This window comes from Montipora capricornis, chromosome 12 (assembly GCF_036669925.1).
Source record: "Montipora capricornis isolate CH-2021 chromosome 12, ASM3666992v2, whole genome shotgun sequence".
Lineage (NCBI taxonomy): Eukaryota > Metazoa > Cnidaria > Anthozoa > Scleractinia > Acroporidae > Montipora > Montipora capricornis.
The window spans coordinates 14221061-14228560 of NC_090894.1; positions in this window are offsets into that span (position 1 = coordinate 14221061).

A 7500-nucleotide genomic window follows, 5' to 3' on the forward strand; every position below is an offset into this window, starting at 1 on the left:
AGATTCAGTTGTAAAACTTTTTGAGAAATTAGAGGCTTTTAAAAGTTGTTCGGGACTGGAACTAAACAGATCAAAAACGGAGGCAATGTGGTTGGGAAAAAACAATCCACAACCCACAAATGGCTTGGGCATTAACTGGCCCCTGAAGTGTGTGTGTCTCAGCGCTTGCTTCTCCCGTGACTCGGAAATATCCGTAAAATATAATTTTGAAAAAAGATTGCTTGCTCTAGAAAAATGTCTTAACATCTGGTCATCACGAGATCTCACACTTTACGGGAAAATAAACATTGTCAAAAATTTAGCTCTTTCAAAGATAGCAATATATTGTCTGCCTAATGGGGGGTGTAAAATTTTTTACTCTCATGGCAGAGATTTATTAGGTATGGGACCCATTTGCAACATGTACTTCAATTGAAATAGATTCATTAATGAATTTGGTACAACATTTTCAGAATATATGTGCACAAACATCTGTTACTTATGAGATTAAAATGTGTTAACATTATTAAAATGTAAAGCAACAGTAGAAGCATTGTTCATTCATTATATGTTCGAAACAAAAAATTTTAGACCCTAGGAGCACTTAAAATGATGTTTATCTTTGTTCTTGCAAAGAATGTTCTGCTGTGTCATTTTATTCTATTTGTTTTTCCTCCTCAAAAGTCTTGTAACTATTGCACCTCTCAAACAGTTGATAGTATCATTGAGAACGGAAGACCAATTTATCAGAAATGTTACTCCAGCAAAATATGTTTTTATTTCTGATTTTCTAAAGAAATTAGACGTAGGCCGCTGGCCATGTAAAAGTAATTCATAGAGCAAGATGTCAGAAAAATTTATCTTGTAAGTGGTTCCCAGTAAACAACAGCTTAAAACTGCCATTCTGGATAATAAGGAAAGCAGCACAGGCTTTTTGATGTGAATTTCTAGCTACTGCATAAGTTGTGTTTTCCAATGGTATGCAAGGCAAAAGATGAGTTACCACGTTTTTGTATACAATGGTTCTGAACCAAAAAATGTAACAAAAGTATTTTCAAATGTAGATTCTGTTATTGATCTCTTTTGCTCTATTATTCAAAGTAAATTTAATTGTTTTGAAACAAACTATGAGGTTGCATTTCTTAGATGTTTATGTGAATTATCAAATATAGAAAGGAAACAAATAATAAAAAAGCATAAATCTACTTCGGAAATTGCAGCAAACTGGAAGAAAGAGGAGAGAAATTTACAGCCCAATGGACCCTGAGAAAAATAAGAACTTCCTTGAAATTGGTTTAAAAAGTACAGGTCTATGGACCCTTTTAAATAAAGATGAAAAGTATAGGTCAATGCACTCACATGATAAAGAGCAAGTTCTCTCAAATAGATTCTTGTAACAACTATATACCTCTTTTTGTGGTGTACAATAAATTATTATTATTATTATCATAATCATCATTATTATTATTATTATTATTATTATTATTATTATTAAACTGTAAACAAAAGTACAAATAACCTAGCAGCGCATGAGTATAGGCTACTTAGAGCCTCTTGTTTGATATGATTTCATTTGTGCACGACCCCGCAAGCTATCCAGCGTTAAACATAACATAACGCCGTTGTTATGCAAAGTACCGGAAAATATGTGCTAAAATGCTTGCTGCACCTGCAGCAAGATTATTTGTCCACCTTTACCAATCATATAACTGTTCTATGGCGTTATCGTTGCCGTAGCTGTCGTCTTTTCTTAAACTCCTAACTGTAAGTTAGAATACTGATCAAAGTCCAAGTTTCCAAGGTTATATGGTCTTGAGTCGTTTCTGGTAAAGATGGTCTCAGGAACCGGTTAACTTTCTTTCATTTAGTGTACTGAATTAATTGAAATTGAGGACCTCTGAGTCCGCGGGGGGGGGGGGGGGGGGGGGTTTGTTCCTTTAAAGATTTGCTTGTGTTCCCTTGTTCCCGAAAGTACTTCCAAAATTGTTTTCAGCTTTTTGATCCCTTAAATGGCTTATGTTCCCTTGTTTCCTAAGATATGTCTTTGTTCCCCTGTTCCTTAGTTTATAAAATTTTAGCTACGTTCTCTTGTTCCCCCTGGAAGAACCTCAAAATTGCACTTCTTCAGAAGGTGCTACTTGAGGGAATTCTTCGCGCTTAAAATATGTTCATCGAAAGCTCTTTCTATAATCGATTAAACTTCCTCTATTGAAGATGAGCTTGTGGATAAATTCAAACGTAGTTTTTAAGATGCGAGCTTTGTTGGTCAGTAATAAATACAAGACATCGCCACCGTGAGCGGTGTCAAATAGGGCGCAAAAAACTGTCCTTTATAAGCATTCGTAAAGAACAAACATGCCTTTAATTTGTGCCTGATAATCTAAAATCTATAAACTAAGTTTAGTGTTCCAGAAAACTGAAATAGAAATATCATTTGCTTGGTTCTTGAAATGATATTCATGGAGAAATTCGACTACCCTAAATGTTCAGGCAGATCCCCTCTGACAAAAAATTGTGTTATAGTTGTGTCCGTATAAATTTCACTCGTTTGCATTGCTTGATAATGGGTTTCATGACCGGACTCCGAAAAGTTGCAAAATGAAGAGTTTTAACGTTAAATTTCGTGTATTAACCGTTAATTACTTGGTGCCCAAATTGAAAAACTCAGCCAACTGATTCACAACCTAATGATCGTTGGGTATAGCCCGGCTAGTTCAACAAACTTCTGTTGTGGTGAGACGGCCACTGAAAAATTAATAACTCGTCACATTTTCGCATTACAGGATGAAAACTCGGGGAAAACTGTGAATGGGTTTAAGTGGCTTGTTACTCAGTTGATTAATTACTCCGCGATGATGAAAATACACTACTGATGAAACGGCTCTTTCTGAAAATGTGACGAACCCTATCTTTTATGGTGCATGCCGTAAAAACACATTATGAACTAGCAAGCACTTATAAAAAAATACAAACTCTAAGTGTACTCTCGATTTACAGGTTGGTATAAGGAAATCTTAAAAGGAATCAACAAACAGCTTACTTTGTTATAATCAGCAACAGAGAGTCCTGGTAGAGAAGTTTTTACACAAAACTGATCTGAAGATTTGTCGAACCGCTCAAATGGCAACAACTGTATGCCAACGTTTTTCCAGATGTTTTTTGCCTATTCGCAGTTTTAAGTAAACAGTATAAAAATGTTGATTTATTTTCAGTTAATTATTAATGAGAAGAAGTAAGAAAGCCTGTTTAAAGAGATTCTCTTTCACAGCAACTGATGAGACGGAGTCCAAAGAGAATGGCACTTTAATATTTCATTTTAAAAGTGTCAAACCAGTGTCAGTAGATTTGAAGCCGGATGTTGTTAGAGAAAACGTTTTGGGGGAACAGAAATCAACTCTAACACTCTTGGTTGACTCTTCTTTATTCCCCGAATGTGCCTCTGTAACAACAGCAATCGCTAACAACTAACAACTTACTCCCAAGTACTATTAAAACATTTTTGATACCTACCTGTCAAGCTCGTGCCCATCATTTGTCACGAAACAGGTGCCGACATTAGCATATTCTTTCTTTAAGTACGATCTTCAGTGAAACCTCTATTAGCCGGCCCAGTGGCCGCTTAATAGAGTTTCGTCAGAAATTAGCATAATCCTCAGTAGAAACGTCACCTTATTCTAAAACAAACACCTTTAGAGGCTTGTGACAACTTTTACATAAGAGACAGCTCTAATACCGAACAAAAATACAGTACTTTCAGTAATTCAATATGGCTGCTGGTCACGTGACTGAAAACGCTCCATATAGGGGATTTACTCTCTTACCTTGGTAATCTCCACCCTGCAAGCAGAGCCTTTCTTTTGCTTGCTCGATTTTGACGTTCTCGAGAAAGGCTCTGCATGAATCGAGTAAGATCTTTATTGAATATGCGCTGCATGTTGCCAGGATACAGTCTCGAACCCAAGCCTAATATGCCAGATCTCGCCGCCATCTTGGTTTTTCATGGTACAGCGGGCTTAATTATAACCATCGGTTTTGTCACTAAACGGACGCTCGCACTGGAATAACCGGTTTGACGAGAGAAAACAAGATTGACTAGTCCAGAAGCTCGGGCTGCGGCGGCTTCAAAGAGTTGACGCGATTCGGGCAGAGCCTACTTTTCTCCTCCTCAGTGAAGAAAAAGACAAAAGGAGGCTCTGCTCGCAGGGTGGGTAATCTCTTGGTTATTTGCAAAATGTAGCTGGATTATGAGGCCATAAAATTTTGGTAATAAGCCATTTCCTTAGTGAAATTGTAAAGCTCTTTGAGAATTGTTGTGATAAGTGAACCGTGGTAGTCGGTTGAGTGTACTTTAGATTAGTTATGCTTATGCATAGAAGGGAAATAACTGGAATATTGTCAGATTAAGTTGCTCTTCAATTGCATGTTTGGACTTATGTCGTTGTTATTTTCATGGTTTTGACACCAAGGAAACTAGTATTTTTTATTGCCATTTTCAGGGCTGTGCTAAACCCAGTGATTAATATTACTGTTTTTGGAAAGATTGTAAAGTTTGGAACGCCAAATCTGTAACTCAAAGTATATTTATTTGGGCTTTATGAGAAATGGACTCCATTGTTGATTTTCACGTTCGTCAAAGTTTAATTTGAGGTAAAAATTCTTGAAGTATATTAATTTTGGTCAACATTGTGCTTTATAGTTTTGGAAGTACTGTATTGTCCCGGGTGCAGGGGAGAAAAGTTTGGTTTTGACGTACGAAATTGCCCCGCATAGCGGGGAATTTTCTGCATTTAGAAGGCAGGCCTGGTCTAATGCCCCGGTATTCCCCGGGTATGGGGGTGCGGGGCTTTCCACTGACTAGTGCATTACTCCACTCTAAATTTTACATATGTTTAAGATCGATAGCTTTTACATAACATAGTAAAAAACCAGCTGGATATATTTGGATATAGCAGCGTTTCAGAACTTCAAACTTGCTCACTTAAAATCGCTCGCGACGAATCGCCCGCCACAGTCAATTTTACCGACAATAAACTGAAATATTTTCAAGATTTTACCCGCTTAGGAAAATCAACAAACAACAAATACGGTTTAATCAGGGCGCTTGTAAGTTCATCTTGATAATTTAAATAAAATACGAGTAAAGCTTGCTGTTAATACTCTGTCCGAAAACGTTTGCAAGGACAACACTATGAAATGAAAACAACACCGTGACAGGAAAGACACTAGAATTTATGAAAATGTGAAATGCTTTGGAATGTCTTCAAAGATAACAGTCCACTGTAGTCAATAACAGATCAACGTGTTACCAACTTAAACCAAGTACTTAATTACTTCAAAGCCTGGAAACAAGAGCTTCAACTGAACAAACATTCCACAGAAGGACAGATGTGTCAGAACACGTACTTCAAAACATGACAAACAATGTTTGATCTCGAGGTAATATATAGACTAGACTTAAAATGGATCACAGCAAAACAATGCAAAACTGATAAGTTATTGTAAATACCATGTCCTTGCCCTCTTAGGTATAACTATGCAAAAAAGCCATACTATTCCAATGGCAACTCCTTCATATTTTGTACCAATAGAGGACAAAGCAATGATTCCAGTTCCTTGTAGAATATCCTCCCCTGAGGAAAAGCAATTTGTAGCCTATCATTAATGCTACGTTTTAAGACTCCCCATCCTCTCCCAAACTCCATACTGTCTTCTTTGCCTTTGTGGACTTTGTGCAGTTTGGTAACACAAAATGAAACAAAATAAATTTATTTTATAACCTGTGCCTCATCAATATGATCACATTTTGTTCCACTGTGTGAAACATAAATAAAATAATTAAAGCATAAGCCCTGGAACATACCTTAAAAAGTAACAATGACTGTATTTATTGTTAGGCTTGACTAGCAACACCGCACAGAGAACTTAAAAAAGATATAAAATGATGCCGCTGCTTGACAAGTGTACTCCAATTTCAATTTCAATTGCCAGTCCACTGTAAAATAATTATGCTATTTCACACTCAAGGATCAGCGACATATATTTTTGGGGCCTGAGGGCTTATTTAAAGAAAAGAAAAAAAATGTGTGGCTGATCTAGCCCTTTTACTCAATTAATTAGTACATATCAATACAGTAACTCTCTGATTCGTATTGTTTTCAAGGTGTCAGCAAAAGGCCTTAAAGGACATCTACATCTAGTGAGTACATATTCCAGCACTCGGCAAGGTCCCTTTTTGATTTGTGGCTGTTTCTGCTTAGGTGGCCTCATACACCACAAACCTTTTTGGACACATCACCGCCAAGCTAGCCACTTCTGCTGAAGAGTAAGAGAACAGCACAGCCACAACACCGGGGAATTCATCCCCTACTCTTCTTGAATAGCGTGTGGGTCCTTTAACGTCCCACAGGGAACTTTTTTTTGTTTGTAAGCCCTTTTTCCTCGGCATGTTTTAAAACTATGCAAGATCCCATTATTTTCTATTCCCTGGATTTTGAGCACTCAAACCCGTCCATCAGCTAAAACGTCGGACTGTGGAAAACTGAGGAAAAGGAAAGGGAAGGTGACAGTGAATGAGAGAGGAGGCTGCTAACAAAAAATTGAAGGATGTAACTGCTTCCATACGTCTAAATATATACACAAATATATTTGCACTTTTCTCATTGATATAATAACAAAAACAAATTGAAACACAAGAAATTTCCAAAAACCTTGTTGCACAAATTGCCACCCAATTACAATGAGGCTCTACAACAGTCATTTCTCAGCAAAATGCTCAACTTCGGGAGACAAATGAGGAACTCAAGGATGAAAATAAAATCATGCAGAGAAAAATGTAAGGTAAACAGTTTAGTCCCCCTGAAATGTTGCACACACCCAGACCCATCTCGCCAAATAAATGAAAATACGTTCAGCAAAGTCAACCATTTAAATCCATTAATATATCAATATGCATATACTCCACACTGTTCTCCATACATTTCCTATGGTACATACATGTATGAGGAGAATAATTTATTTCACAATCAAGTCCTTTTTCACTTGAAGATCATTTCCCATTTTCTCACGACCGTCATGTTTCATCAGGTAAGAGACATTAACATAAGGAGAAATAAAATATTGGTCACTCTTAGGGGTTAAAGGGCTGAACAGTTCACTAAAACCTACACCAATCAGGGTGGATTCATATAGCTGCATGCCAAGACATTGCCATTCTGAGTTACCCAGCTGAGGGACACTGCCACATCATGTAGTATTATCACTTGTACGTGTACTTAGGTTCTTTTAAAACAATGATAACAAATCAGCCTTGTCATCAAATTAATTAATAAGAGATGTAAACAGAGTACATGAACATTTGCCACATAACATACTATGTATACATTAAAAAATACAATTAGCTTGAACTCTTCAGTACCTACATGTATAACATTTTTACGGTGGCTTCAAAGGGACATCAATAAATCAACTATTTTTTTTCTACAAATTCGAGTTTGAGTTCGAGTTTGAGTTCGAGTTTGAGTT